At 40.1% G+C, this 15213-nt stretch overlaps 1 long non-coding RNA gene across 1 annotated transcript; it reads left to right on the forward strand.

Annotated features, from left to right (window-relative positions):
- The first annotated feature begins 7027 nt into the window (after positions 1 to 7027).
- Positions 7028 to 11575, forward strand: LOC144585989 (uncharacterized). The gene is made up of 2 exons (XR_013540651.1): positions 7028 to 7132; positions 8229 to 11575. It is a non-coding gene; the product is annotated as an uncharacterized LOC144585989 (long non-coding RNA).
- Positions 11576 to 15213: the final 3638 nt, after the last annotated feature.

Genomic DNA, 15213 nt, shown 5'->3' on the forward strand with positions numbered 1-15213 from the left:
GAGCTGAAGGGTTTGTTCAGAAGGGTGATTTAAATATTTCTGACTGGGGAATGGTGATTTCTGTGTTACATGAACTACGAGGAAGCTTACAGGAATCAATTCTGGTGGTAGCAGGACTTTTTTTTTATTTACCGAAATCTCACAATCTTTCATCCATCATGTCCAATGGCATGCTGGCTGGGGGATTTTGGTAGAACAACAACAACAACAACAACAACAACAACAACAACAACAACAACAACAACAACAACAACAACAACAACAACAACAACAACACTTCCAAGGCCCAGGTGACACTGTTGGATGATGTAAAGAAAAAATTTGGCAAGTGTCCCTTGTTTTGTATTTTTTTCCTGATAATCAACCCAGTGAACCACAGCATGAAGTCATTGGGATTGCTCTGGAAACAGTACTTTACTCTCTATTTTTTCCTTGCAGGTGAAGGAAATAGATTCATGACATTTTCCCCTTCAGGGTAAAGGCACTCCCATTAAACAAATGGAAAGGATTACTTGCACAGAAGAGTCCTTAATCAGGAGCAATAGGTGAGATTAGATTAAGATCAGGATGTTATCAATTAATAAGTGCATTCAGTTCTAATTAGATAGATAGCAAGTGCACTGTTAAACTCAATTGCCATGAAAAGCAAGTTACAGCCAGCTTGTCCCACTGATGCCAGTATGGCCTAACTTCTTCTAATGCAATCTAATTCATCAGGGATGTTAGCAAGTCTTTGGGTTGAAGTCCCAACATTGAGTCCGAGTCTTTGGCACCAGGTCCCAAGTCCCAAGTCCAAATCTGTACTGTGAACAAGCTTTTTTTCCACAGAAAAAAAGGGAGGGGGTGGGTTCCATGTTGTGAGTTATTGAAAACAACAATAATCTCAAATTGAGTCTGAGGCCCTGGTCACTTGAGGGGTATGTTCTCTAGTTATCCCCCAGTTAGTTCATTGCTTTTTTCCCCCTGGTCACACAATGCAGAGACAAGATGGAGACAATTTCCCAACCAGTGTTATAACTGCAGAACATTTCCCCATCACCAGGAGGATTGTGTAATTTTGTACCTTCGTTATACTGGTGCTTTCATTAATGGGATTGCCTATGTGTACACCCTGACTCGCTTCTTTTCAGAATCAAAGCGAGGAAGGTGGCCACCATTACTGTGGTATGCACAATATTTTTTAAAAGTTGTCATGCCTGATGCATTGATACGTTGGTAAAAGTATGCCATTGGGGGGCCTCCACCATTACATTATTGCCAAGTAATATATTTTTTTTACTCTGTGGGAAGATACATTGAAACATTGGTATGCCAATGTCATGGGGGTGGTGGTGGTTAATCACCAGTATTGCTGTGCAGATATCTCAAGTCTATTGTGTGCAGGAGCAGCCAGTGCAACAGAGAACACTTTCCTAAACAGAACCCCTTTCCCAATCAACATTCCCTCTAATTTTCAGCCCCTCTGGTGTACATGTCTGCCCACCCCTGGTGTGGGGTTCTGTTGCGACAGGAGCAAAAGGGGCTGAAAACAATCACTGTGGGTGCACAGGGAAGGAGAAAAGCAGTCTGGAAGAGGGGGTGGAGTCAATCAAGGGGCTAAATTGCTCCTTGAAACAGGAAAAAAAATAAACCAGTACCATGGTATAGCCAGCTATAACGATTCAAATAGGAGGAAATAAATCAGTACCGCTAAAAGTTTTGGGGATGTTTGTCCTGGGATACAAACCACATGGCCATGATTCAGAACAACAGAGGTACGGAAAGTAGCAAAAGAACTAGAGGCCACAGAGACTGGCAAAACGTTAGGAAGAACAACCTTCAGAACACAGCCAAAGAGCCCGAAAAACCCACAACAACCAACTAGAGAACAGTTCCCTCGTGTGACCAGGCTTGAGTTGAGCCACTGTAGTGACTTAAATCCGATTTGATAGTGATTTCTGTGACTCAAGTCTCTGTCCCTAGACTCTGTCCTGGTATTTTTAACGTGGATTGAAATGGAATGGATTTATTTTTCTACTCAGGAACATATATATTCTGAAGTACTTTCCCCTGTAGTTCATGTATAGAATGTTGCAGAACTGGAGTACTTGAACATTTCTACAGCTGACTTTAAAAATACAGCTTTATAAAAGGAAGATTCTTGATGTGAGGTAAATCAAGAATAGCTTCATAGCAATCAACAGAGATCTAAGAGCACAACTTTCACATCGCTGAAGGTAAAAGCTTGCCTTGGAACATTGCTCTTGTGAAAGCAAAGGTTACATAGATTATTATTGTAACCTAGAAAGTCTCCACCATAAAAGGGTCTGACAATTTTATGGGTGTTTCCCTTTCTCCATATAAATCTCTCTTGTTTCTTGGCAGGAAAAGAAAGGGCAAAAACTATGACTGCCAGATGTAAAAGCGAAGTATTTCTATATATTTATTTCCTCCAGATTTGTCCGAAAAAAATGGAGAGGGAAAACCTGAAGAGAGAAGAAGGAATGATTTAGTCAAAATGTCCGAAAGATCCCCACACAAATTGTGTAAGGTTTTCCCACCAAGAATACCACTCTCTCCTCTCTACTTGCTCCCCCCCCCGGACTAAAGCTACTCTGGTGTGTTTGGGGTGACACAAACAATTAATGAGATGCACAAGTGTCAGACAAAAGGAAGAAAAGACCCACTGCAGCTGGGAACGAGCGAAGAGTGCAGTAATGTGATTATGGTAATGATCAACAAGTCATAGTCTGCTGCTTTTGTTCACTGTAATTAACTTCTTGGAAGGGCACAGTGGCTTTCTCTGTGCTCATCAGATGTCTCTGTTTTTGCATCCGCCACCTCTGTCCCTCTCTCCCTAACGGGGAGAGTGCCTTACAAAATGAATTCAGAGCAGGAACAAAGATGGGGTGGCAGAATGGAGGTTGATATTACTTGTTGTCAGAAATTCAATGCCGCCCGGCAATCCAATTACTCGAGCCATTTTTTTTATCTGTCCCTGTCCTGCTCACCAGTGAGCTCTGCTCTTAAACCAGGACAATTCCATCTCCCACAGAATGTACTGGAGCAGATTAGGGCTCTAATTAGAAGGTTTTTGATAGATGAAGAGTTTTCTATTGTGCGAGCATTGGGATCTAGCAATCAGACCCAAGCACAAGGGAAAAATTGTTTTTTCAAAGCCCGATCAAAAAGAATCCTGTATATAGCACCTGTTTTATGGATTTTTCTGGAGAGCAAAGAGTAAGAGGCGAAGTCACCATCCATCTACACTAAAAACTTTACTGCTTATCTGCCCAATATCTTGACTCAGCAAGAAACAGAAATTGTCTCTGATCTTTCTTTCTACAGGATGGCTATGTCAATGTGTGTTTCAACTCTTTTTGCTAAGATGCGGCTTCTTATAGGTTAAATGTTCTGTTTTGCCATAGTAACTTCAGAATGTTAGATCCCATAAGTCTACTTGATATATCATTAGAGAGAATATTTATTGCCACATTTAATTTTTCTTACTAATTAATTTCATTTTAAAATTAGATTAATGGGCAAGGAAAACAAAACTCTCTCCACTTTACCACAGCAGGAGAATTATCTTTATCAATTATTTTTTTTAAAAAACCCCCACCAAGTCCTTTGTTATCCTTCTTTTATAGCATCTCAGAGCAAAAAAGTCTCAGGCTGACAGAAAAATGGGGAAAATATGGTGAGGAAAATATGTATTAAAATCAAATAAACTAAGGAAGAAAATTAGAGACAGCGATTTCTTGATGTTTCACAAACATCCATTTTATTTTGTTAGAAGAATCCTCCCAAAACATGTATGTATGGAAGACAGAGATTCTAATCTGTAGGGACCATTTTGTCAAGGACCCCATTTAATTTCATGCATTTGACATACTGATCATGTACCTGCAGAATTTGCACCACCTGTCCTATAATGAATGCATTTATTTTGCCTGTTTATTTAAACACTGTATCATAACTGCAGGAGCCCATTTTACTTCCCGTTCATCACTAGGAAAACTGAAGGAAGCAGTACCTGCTTTCCCTTACAGCAATGTGACTTACAAAGCAATGTGAGACGTGAATAAAAATAAATGTTTAACCCAGAAATGTGTTTTGGTTAATCATCCCTTAGAACAGCCAGAAAGCAGACTCTTCTTTCACACAACTGTACCTGAACTGAAGCATGAACTTTTAACAGGTGTAAGTACAAACAGCGGCAGTGGGGGGGGTTCCCCCTTCATCCCCCCCCCACTCCAGTAGAGTATGTTTGCTTTGACCTACAGTATACTTCTTCAATTTGAAGAGCAGAAATGAGCACATTGGAAATTCAATGTTAAAACATGCCTGGACAAAAACAAATGGGATCACAAATACAGATTCTGCTTTGGAACAGCGATTCAAGCAGCACATTCTAAGGTATTTTTTTTAAAAAACAGATATTTCAAAAATACCCAAAAGGATATTAAGGGTAAAAGAAAATCAGGCAAAAGGTTGTCTATTCAGAAGAAAGTTCCAGTAAGTTCAATGGGGCTCTCTCTTGAGTCATTTTCGTACAGATTTCAATTTTTTAGTGCCCTCCCCACTTTGTCTTTGATAAGGTGACTGACTAGCTTGGTAAATAAAGAGATGGAGGAAATACAATGGTTGAAATCCCATTTATTTAATTCATTTATTTAAAATATTTATAGGTCGCCTTTCTCCTGAAAGGATCCCACTGTGTAATTAAACAAACAGCATAACTTTTAAAGGTAAACTGATGAAAGTTAAGAAACCTCCACAGACCTTATTCTGTTGCATGCCCAGTCAACAACTTAGTATGCAATTCATATTGTCCATGGAGATTTCTTAACTTAATTTGCCTTAGCTCAGACTCAGACAGCAGTAATGGATCAGAGTCAAACAGTAATCTAGTTGTCAAGTAATGCTGAATTCCACTCTGGGAGAAGTGTTGTCCAGTGTTTTATTGACAGTGAAGATATAGAAAGTATACTCTGTGAATAGAGAAATGATATAAAACCAAAAGAAATGGAAATATTGTAGAGGACATTATTAAAATATAAAATGATCCAGATTTTAAGCAACAAAACGCTGCTTGCCAAAGGAAAATATAATGGATTACCTTTTTACACACAAAGTAATGCTTAAACTTGCTATATCTTCAATTACTGCTAATACTACAGTTACTATTTGCCTCTTTCAAAGATATAAATCAGAGGAAATAGGCCTGGCGTATGTACAACAAGCACATAACATCTTGTAATCTAGAGTTAGTCACAGTCAGTTCTGTGTGTGAAACTTCTGTATTTTAGTACATGTAAATAAGTAGTAAGATTCAAGCCATACAATGTAGAATGTTAGACAACTTTGGTTACACAATAGGAAAAGCTCAGATTATTACATTAATCAGTCAAGGTAAAATAAATGGGAAAAAGTGCAGTAATGAAAAAGAACTTCCTGGCCGAAGAACCTGGAACACTGGTTTGGATGGAAAACAACAGGATTATCATAGAAACATAGATTTGGAAGGAGCCTATAGTATCATCAAGTCCAACTCTCTGCTCAGTTCAGGAATCCAAATCAAACCAAGCTAAATTGAGCCTATTATTATTTAGTGCCGCCACATCCAATTTCACAATGGTCATGGTGAAATACAACAAGTGGGAGGAGAGGAATGAGAAGAAGAAGAACTGTTTTTACAAAATTAGAAAATATTGTGGGAGAATGAAGATACAGCAGGAAGACATAAGAGCTTTTAAATGCTCAGAAAAGGAATAGAACATACATTAATTGGGTTCACATTTTCTTAAGAAAACATGCAGTTTGCACCTTCTGAGCTCTTCTGATAGGATGAAGCACATTTACTTCAGAAATGTGTATACAGGAGGACTCCAGTATTTATGGGTGATCATTTCCAAACCCGCCCCTGCAGATGCCAAAAAATGCAGAAATATTAAACGCTATACATGGTGTGGTCCCCAGTGACCACTTCTAGTAAATATATCATGGAAATGCCTATAAATATGTATTTTGGTTTTTTTTAATCTACTATTTTCAGACAGCAGATAAATAAATCAGTGGATACTGATCCCACGGATAGAATGGTCCTACTGCATTTTCAAGATATAAGATATATTTTGGCAAAGAAAATGTGCACAAATGATGCACACAACTTAAATGTGTATATTTGAAAGCACATATAAACACATTTCTTTCAAGTGGGGGCAGGGAAAAGTATACAGAATGTGTTATTCAAAAAGTCTATAAAATGCATCTATCCTTTAAAACACAAAGAAAAGATGCAGTATGGAAAGCAGAGGAAATGCGATAAAAATGAGGGTGAGTTTTTCTCAAAATAGGAATACGAAATCCTTTCAGCTTCAATTTCATTGTGATGCTCTCTGTTTTATCAGCATTTTCTTCCCATTCTTGTTTTATTTTAAAAGAAAAAGAATTTCTTTACAAGAAAAGGAATTTGTCTGTAGGGGGAAAGGGAAAACTCCAGAGCAGTGTGTAAACATAATCTGTATGTTTAGTCCACACTAGTAAAGCACATTGGCTCTGGGGTGAGCATAATGAATGATTTTGGGATTGCAGAGGAACACCCATGGTTTGAAGATGTGTTCTATTCGAAAATAACATTTCTGCACATTTTAAATATGGGTTTCCTTAGTATTTGCATTTATTAACACATTTTAGCTCCTTGATGCAATTCCTCACCAAAATTTGTTCATATATATCATTTCGCAACATTCCCTTGTAAAAATATGTACATGGTTTTGTGCACACTTCATTTCTCTAAAATGCACCACACACCTCACAACTGTGTGGATTTCTGAGGTGAGATGTGTTTCTTCTTATGGCACATTTTTGAGAGGTGTAGAAAAGATCCCTTTGTCAAGACTGTTGAATCCAGTACAATGCTTTTCCCAGGCCAGGCCCAGAGGGCCCTTCCCCCTTGCACTTTGAACGCCTTCAATGACCTGCGAGGCACAGTGTAAGCACTTTTAGGAGCTGATGATCTTGTACAGTGTACATGGGCGTCGGAGGGTTTGATTATTTTCACACAATTGTTTTTAAACTGTGTGCAAACTATTTTAGGACATTTTCTGGACACAACATCATAGATAAGGAAATAAAGGAAGGTGGTCTGGTAAGTACGGGCTATTTAAAGCCTTCTGGTAATGGAAGCTCCTTTCGTTTGTTCAATATCCAGTAAGAAAGAAAGAAAAGACAAAACAAATTGGACAGAAACACATCAGTTTAAGAGGGCTCAGAATGAATTCTGCCTCAGAAACAGCCATTTCTGCAGTACCTGAGTTCTTGAAATTCTAGTATTAGAAAGGTAATTTTTCTCTGGAAGACAACACTTATTATTTCTGTATGAAGCCATTCTGAATTAAGTCTAAGATCTGCCACCCTTCTTACAGGCACTATCCTTTTTGAGACAACAAGGATAGTATGTGTTACAGCAAGAATCATTCCCAAGAATAATATGGCTTTCTTTATGCATTAAATTACTGTATATTCCAATAGAATCTGGTAATGGTGGTGGGAAGGTAGCTAATAAGGATCACATCATAGCTTAACTGGACTACTCCCTTGAACTCTTGACTTGATTGTTAGCACAGAAAGATTTCATTCACGACCCTTTGTTCCATGAATTAAATTATCTCCAAGGTGGTTCTCATCAGTTTTAATTGGAAGAAAGGTGTGAAAATGACCTGATTTGCCCCACCCCGACTTTACATCTGGCACTGTCTTTCTGAATTTTGGTGCCAGCATCGTCACTGCCATTCAAATTAAGTCTCAATTATTCCTACTAATTAGGTTGTTCATGCTTTTAATTGGGTAAAGAACCTCACACTCCTCATCTCATTCTTCATCATTACCCTTCTTGAAGCTGACTACCAATCTACTTTTACAATGAGGGTTGAATTGGCCAAGGGACATCCAGTGATGGAGACTGGATGGATGTTCTTATCTAAATAATTCATCTTGATGGCATATTTGTACAACATTCTTAACATCAATAATAAGCACCCTTTCCTGCCTTACATTTTAAAACAAATAGCAGTCTATTAAGCTAACATGCATTTTCCACTGTCCTCCTTGAGTAATTGAAGTATCTCTGGGTCCATGATTAAAAACACTACCTATGGTTTGAAAACACAACAAAATACACCGACTTTCTTCTTTTCTTTTTCCTTTGCACCGTTCTAATACGACCTTCCTTTGGCTTGTTTCAGGGATTAGGAAAGAGCTGGCCTCGACACCTTGGCGGATTAGATTGTGGATGAAACAAAATCTATTTTCTCCAGAAAAAAAAAAGAAAAAGAAAAGAAACAGTCATTCCTACTTGCTGGAAATTTTGAGAAGCATAACAGATAAGGGAAAACTAGCACCAAGGCAGCCTGCAGAAGAACAGGACAGAAATGGGTTTAAAATTATCTTGATGCTGCAAAGAACCTCAAAAACTTCTATTAGAAACAAAGCCTAATTGTGGATGGGAGGAGGTACTCCCAAGTCCCTTCCCTTCCCCCTCTATTCTGTTCCTATTCTTTCTGTGTGTGGCAGATGTCACTACTGTTGTGAAGTGCTCCCTCCCCAGCAGGATTGAAACCCAAAGTGCCTGGAAAGTTTATAGCTGCAGCCCCTAAGATTGCCAGGCCTTTCATGGAAGATTAGTTCAGAAAGCATCCTATAGGGCTGAGGCCTGCTGCCATCAAATAGGGGGCAGAGAGTCCCTCCCTGGGCTCCAGCGAGAGATGCTGCTTTGCCTGTCACAAGGCTTTGATTTATTGTCTGAGAGGTCCTTCCCCTCCGGCAACCTATTTGCATGGGGACTTCATAGAAAGAGGCCCCACTCCCGGAAACCCGGGCACCCCCTTTTGAATTGTTTCCTGCTTTTTGCTGGAAGCCTAAAAAGTTACTTCCAACGGGCACATTTGTCTGGATGAACAGACTGGGATTAAAACTGATAGGATTACTTAGGAATCCCTCTTCCTTACTGCCTGTTGTTCTGTTTTGTGTTTTGATGTTAACTCATAAATGACAAGCATTTTCATAGGTTTTCCCCCTCCCCAATTAATGCCACCACAGTGGAAATGAGCAGCAGTGCTGCAAACAAACTGTGACAAATGGGATTTTTATTGCTAGTGGCAAAGTCTGGGGAATAATTACCAAGTCCCACAGAGATCTCTTGATTACAGGCATCTGCATATGTAATGGATGGGCTCAAAGATCCCCAGTGGGAATGGATCAGGGCTTGCACCGTAGGGCACATTTATGTTGTCAGCACCACCCTTCCAACTGCGCTCGGACAAATGTGGGAAAATATTTTGTGAAACCTTAGACGCATGAGCCCACTGTTGACTAATCCAGAGTAAAGGAAACTGGCCCAGGTTTGCTAAAGACAGTTCGGCTACCAACAAGTGAAATATTTTGCTCTCACATTGAGACTTGATGTCACAGAAATGTCTCTGTTCTATGTACATTTCCTCACTGTGCACTAATTGCAACGTTCTGCGACTAACATGGGGGGAAAAGACAAAATAAGTCACTCTGGTGTGCATAAAATCTTATTACATTCCTCCACAGCTGGAAAAGTTCTTTGTTTGGGCTATAACTTCCAAGAACTTCTGGAAACCATAATCCTAAAATAATGTTTCCAACATCTCCCATTCTCTAAAAGTAAGAAAACAGATTCTGTCATGGCATAAAATGTAACAGTTTTGACACTTGTTATGTCAAGAAACTTCCTTAGGCACCACTTTTTAGGGGATCATAGGGATTTATAGTAAGACCTTGTCAATACCTCCTCTGAAAACATTAGACATGGATACTGAGAATGAGCTCTTGACATTTCACTGGACGTGGGATAAGGATGAATTTGATTATTAATAGTATAGCACCACAGAATCTTGGAAATAACATGGCTGGGTATTATGATTAATTAGAAAAAGTGTTCTACTAGCTACCCTAGTATCGATCAGGTTGATGCAGTGTGTTTGTGTGTGCATGCATGCCCGTGTGCATGCACATATGTGTGCCTGTATGTGCATGTGCATGCATGCATGTGTGTGTGTAGTGAATATCTAGTTTTATCTAGTAGGGTAATGAGTTGTTTCTAGAGAGTATTGATTTTCATGGAATAGTCTTCTCCCGCTAATTTATTACATGCAGAAAACCAGCTCCCTTTAAGGGGAGATACCAATATTTTGGGGTTTGAAAATCAAAGCATTTATTGTGCAGGTTTTCCAAAGATGTGTTCCTTACAGGGAGGTGACACTGAATAAGTGAATAAATTTGGGGTAATAATTAGGGGACTGATCCAGGAATTAGCCAAGCTGAAGTGGTTACTTTAGGCTAAGGAGAGTAGTATGTACTCTCGAAGGCTTTCATGGCCGGGATCTAATGGTTGTTGTGGGTTTTTCGGGCTCTTTGGCCGTGTTCTGAAGGTTGTTCTTCCTGATGTTTCATGGTGAACACGGCCAAAGAGCCCGAAAAACCCACAACAACCAGTAGCATGTACTCTTTGCTGTCCAAGATGGCCACCACTGTTGGTTAGTTTCTCCTTACTCACTGGCCAAGCAATGTTCACTGGCAGAGGAGCAAACTCTGGCCCCACAACACTCATGAGGGAGCAGGAATAGGAGGGAAATGGTGATGCTTTTCTCACTGTGACCACCTCCCACCTACACACTCTAGTTGCTCCCTGCCTGGTGCTAGAAACAATGCCTTGACCCAGAGGAAGGGGGATAAAAACCCTGAGAGGAAAGCAGGTTGTGAAAAAACTTCAAAATAAAAATAAAAAACTTGACTAAAAATAGCAGTGGTATGCAGCTGGGGACAGCACAGACTGTTTGTGAGAGTCGATACAGTCTAGACATGTAAGATGTGTATGGGTTTTTGCGTCAAGGATAACCTCCCTTCTTCTTGTTGTTGTTCTTGTTCTTCTTGTTCCCCTCAGCCAGTGGTGGAGGAGGCTGTTTAGATCCAGCTTCACATGCCGAATTGTTGGGCATACTTAATGAGTATCATGATAATAATCCTCATGTTGGTGGCTCCTCCTCATTTCATGGTAGTCTGCTGGTGGTCTCTGAAACCTTATTCCCTCCACAGCAGGACCAAGCTTTGGAGAGGCCAATTATGCTAATTTCCTTCAGAAACTTTTGAAATCTTTTTATTTGAGAAGTGACTGGTTGTGGGAAACTTTTGCTTAAAGGTTGTATTTGCATTCTGTTCCAGTGACGTGCATACACTCCTGGCAGGAAGCGGCAGCTGCCAGCAGGTAGGGTAACCCCTTATTCTGCCCTTTCGCTTAGAGGTAGAGCATAAGATCAAAGGGTCATTTTAGCCAATCCTAGTTACGATTAGATAACTAGTATCCTCTCTCATAACATACTATGTAATCATGCTAAGAAAATAAAAGAGCTCTCAGGGCGTTGCCAGTAGGCTCCGCTGGCTCGGACATCTGCTGTCAACTCCTTTGTTCTCTCTCTAAGGCCATCAGCCTTCCTTTGTTCCGTGATCACCCACAACTGGTTGTGCAGGACTGGATGCACTTTTAATACTGGTGTGGGGACTCCCCTGTCTTGGTGTTGTTGAACTTCACCTCCCATCATCCTTCACCATTAGCAAAAACTAGCTAAGGTTGCTGGTAGTTGCAGTCCAACAACATCTGGAGGGCAACATTCCCTAATAGACACTGATGGATTATTCATTTAGAAGACAATTGAGCAGATGTTGACAGTGTTTTAAAATCCTATGCATAGCTGGAAGTAAGCACCATTTGTTACAAATAATGTCTTACTCGTAAGACATTAAGGCAGTCCCGAAACCACCCAAATCAGGGAGCTGGACAGAGGACAGATTGTATTTGTCTTCAGTGTGAAAGGGATTGTCACTCTTGGCCTTCTCAGCCGCACTAGACGCTGTTCCAAGTCCTCTATTCAGAGCACATTACCATAGTCTCTCGAGACTGAAGGATGCCTAATCTAAAATTAATCCCCCTTCCATTTTGCAGGAACAAAGGCACAACTAAGTTACATTACAATTGTAGCAAAACCAGGACAGACTGTTGTAGCACTTTAAAGAATAAAGTTTTATTTGGTGCAAGCTTTCATGGACTGTAGCCTAGTTGGCCAGTTGCATCATAATAATAATAATAATAATAATAATAATAATAATAATAATAATAATAATAATAATAATAATAATAATAATAATAGAGAATGCAAATAGTAGAACCCTGGACTGCTCCATTATAACCACATTCTGCACTGGTGAATGGGAAATGCATGAATCTCTTCTTCTGAAATATGATCTTAATTCTCAGTAAATAAGGTACTTAAATATAAATGTCTTTGACTGTTTTCTTAATGAAGCTTGTTCACAAGCCCTGCCAGGTTAATTGGATACAAAGATGTTATCTTCAGTGTATTACATGCACTGAAGAAACGAGGAGTGTGGGTCGGGGGGGGGGGAGGGAACTGGATAAGAAACTGAGCCTGGTCAGAAAAAAATCTGAGCTGAACACTGAACTACTTTGTATGGCTCCGGCTCATTGTATGCCTTCTGGCAAGGGGGAATTTAAAAGTCCTAGATTACAGGGCCATTAAAAAGAAATACACGTTTACATGTGGTCACATGCAAAATTTGAGATGTCGAATAGGCCACAATGGGAATGTTTACTGTAAGTGCTTGGGCATTAGTGCTTGGTGCATTAATGGCATAACAGACCCAGCTGAAACACAAGAAAAACATGTCAGACTTCGTCTATTATTAGTTATTATAGCCCCACTCTCCAAGACATAAGAATGGCTGGCCATTCAGTTCTTTTCCTTCTCCACCAGATCTTTTAATTGCTTCTTGTTCTTTAGCCCTGTACAACCTGAAGTGGAATACATTTACATTAAGAGGCTTTCAACTCTTCACGGCTCACTTGGAGATTTGCACCCATATAGTCCTAAAACAAACAAATTAAACGGCGGGATCTATCTCCATGAGCAAAAGTTCAAGAACCGCGCGTGATCCTCTGGCAGCGGCAGATTCCTGCAAAACGTGTGCCATGAATATTCATGCAAATGTCTTCAGCAATGTTGGCTATGTTTCAGTGGTGTGTGGATGCCCCAGGCCATGTTGGCCCCTTCTCACAACAATTTGTGATGCCACGTGACAGTGTTTGATCTGGGTGGCCCACCTGTCACTGTTCGTTTTGTTATTCCAGGAGAATTCCAATTTATTTATTGAGTTATTTGCTTCCATGCAACTCTTACGCCAATAGGATGTGATTACCAACTTTACACCTGCTCTAAGGAAGAATAAGAATATCCCTGGACATGCCACAGTGATGAAATGGCCATTGTGAGGAACCCAAGTGCACTAGAAAGGTATACTATATATTTTCAAAACTATATATTTATTATTACTAGTCACTGTAGAGGCCGAGTGCAGGAAGGGAGGCTCTAAGGAGTCAGGGTAGTATACTAATTAGAGTTTTGGAGAGTGAATTGGGATACCTTGTTCTAAATGCCATTTGACCATGAAGCTCACTGCTTTACCCTGGGCCAGCCCCTGTCTCTGAGAGACTCTGTCTCTTTTTTTTTCAAGGTTAGAAACAGGGAGGAGGATCATCTAGCCTACCTCAGAGGTAAGGATATAAATCCAACTAAAAACTCACTGTGATGTCCTGGATAGAAGGACAGGCAAGAAGACTCAAGAGACTTGGGAATTGAATCCCTGCTCAGCCACAGAAACTCACATGAGGGGAGTGGAACTGGTACAACTGCTCCTTAAACACCTCAGTTGCCTTGTACATCCTTTTAGGGTTGGTTCTGACTGGCACGTAACCCCACACACACACACCTGACTAAGTAATACGTAAATGTTTATGTGGAGGTGGGCAAAATTGTGATCTGCTCCTTCTTCCACGGATATCTGTGAGAAGTGTTGGGCAAAGAACCATTTACTCCCTGAATTCTATATTTATTTATTATTTTAAGGTAGAAGACAGATACATTGGTTAAAATCTTATTGTTTAGCATAGTAAGTCACGCTAGAGCAGGCCCACTGAATCTGTGGTGATTTGGTGAGCCATCTCCTCCATAATTTCCACTGATTCCAATGGGCCTACTTTAGTTGTGTCTTACTATGCTATTGCTAAGCAATAGGATTTGAGCCATTGTGTTGCAGGGGCATTTGAATTCAGCACACATACCACTATGTAACTCTCCCCACCCCTTGAAAAATTCCTGCAGGCACTCAGTCTGGTCTATGTATTTGTAGCATGCACAGGTCTCCTAAGAATGATGAGTACAAAAGAGCAGAGTAAGGTTCCATACCCTCATATTTTCTCATTTGCTCTTAAGGTAGTTATTTTAACTTATAAATTCAAGAAGAGAAACATTTCTCTTGATTTAAAGCCCAGCTGCAGGATTAAAATAGAACCAAAAATAAAATAAAATGTATTTTTGACTTATTTAATTGAATGTAATCCAGTCTTTGAAGAACGAGTTTTGACATCGCATAGCCAGTGGGAGAGTTGGCGTTCACATGGGAACTCCGTCCCATAATCCAATTCCCCGAGAGAGCCAGATTTTAAAAACAAGCTCCATGATGGCTAGTGAGTCAGGGGCAGGGAATGTAATTAGGACTGAGCAGGCCCTTCTCATTGCATTCATTCATTGTTTGCTTGGGATCATGGAACAGCAATACGAGCAGTTTGATGCAAGGAAATGACAAACATAACAATCCCAAATATGGCGGTAGTGGTGGCGGTGGGGATGATGATCTATCCTCACTAGTACTCTTGACTTTCAATTTATACATGGCTGGGTCTGCTTTACCAAGTCACTGTCTTACCATGTCTGTAAAACATCTGTGAAATGAGATCTGCAAAAGTGGGAGGTTTCAGGGGAGGTAACTGAAAACTTGTAACGTCAGTACTTTCAGGTCTGTATCTTTAGGACCAGCTGGCTGGATAGCTCAGAGGTTTAGGTATCTGGCTGCGAAGCAAGAGCTTGAGAGTTCAAATCCTCATTGTGTGTCCCAGAAGAGTCAACCTGCATATGATATGAGACTGGAAGCTATGCATGACCAACACTCACCCTTCAGTTAACTACTGAGCTAACTGCTTTTGGATTTCCAATGTGGTGCAATGGATAGAGTGATGGACTATGACTCTGGAGAACAGAGTTCAAATCCCCATTTGGCCATGGAAACTCACTGGGA

Source organism: Pogona vitticeps, chromosome 1, assembly GCF_051106095.1.
Source record: "Pogona vitticeps strain Pit_001003342236 chromosome 1, PviZW2.1, whole genome shotgun sequence".
NCBI lineage: Eukaryota > Metazoa > Chordata > Lepidosauria > Squamata > Agamidae > Pogona > Pogona vitticeps.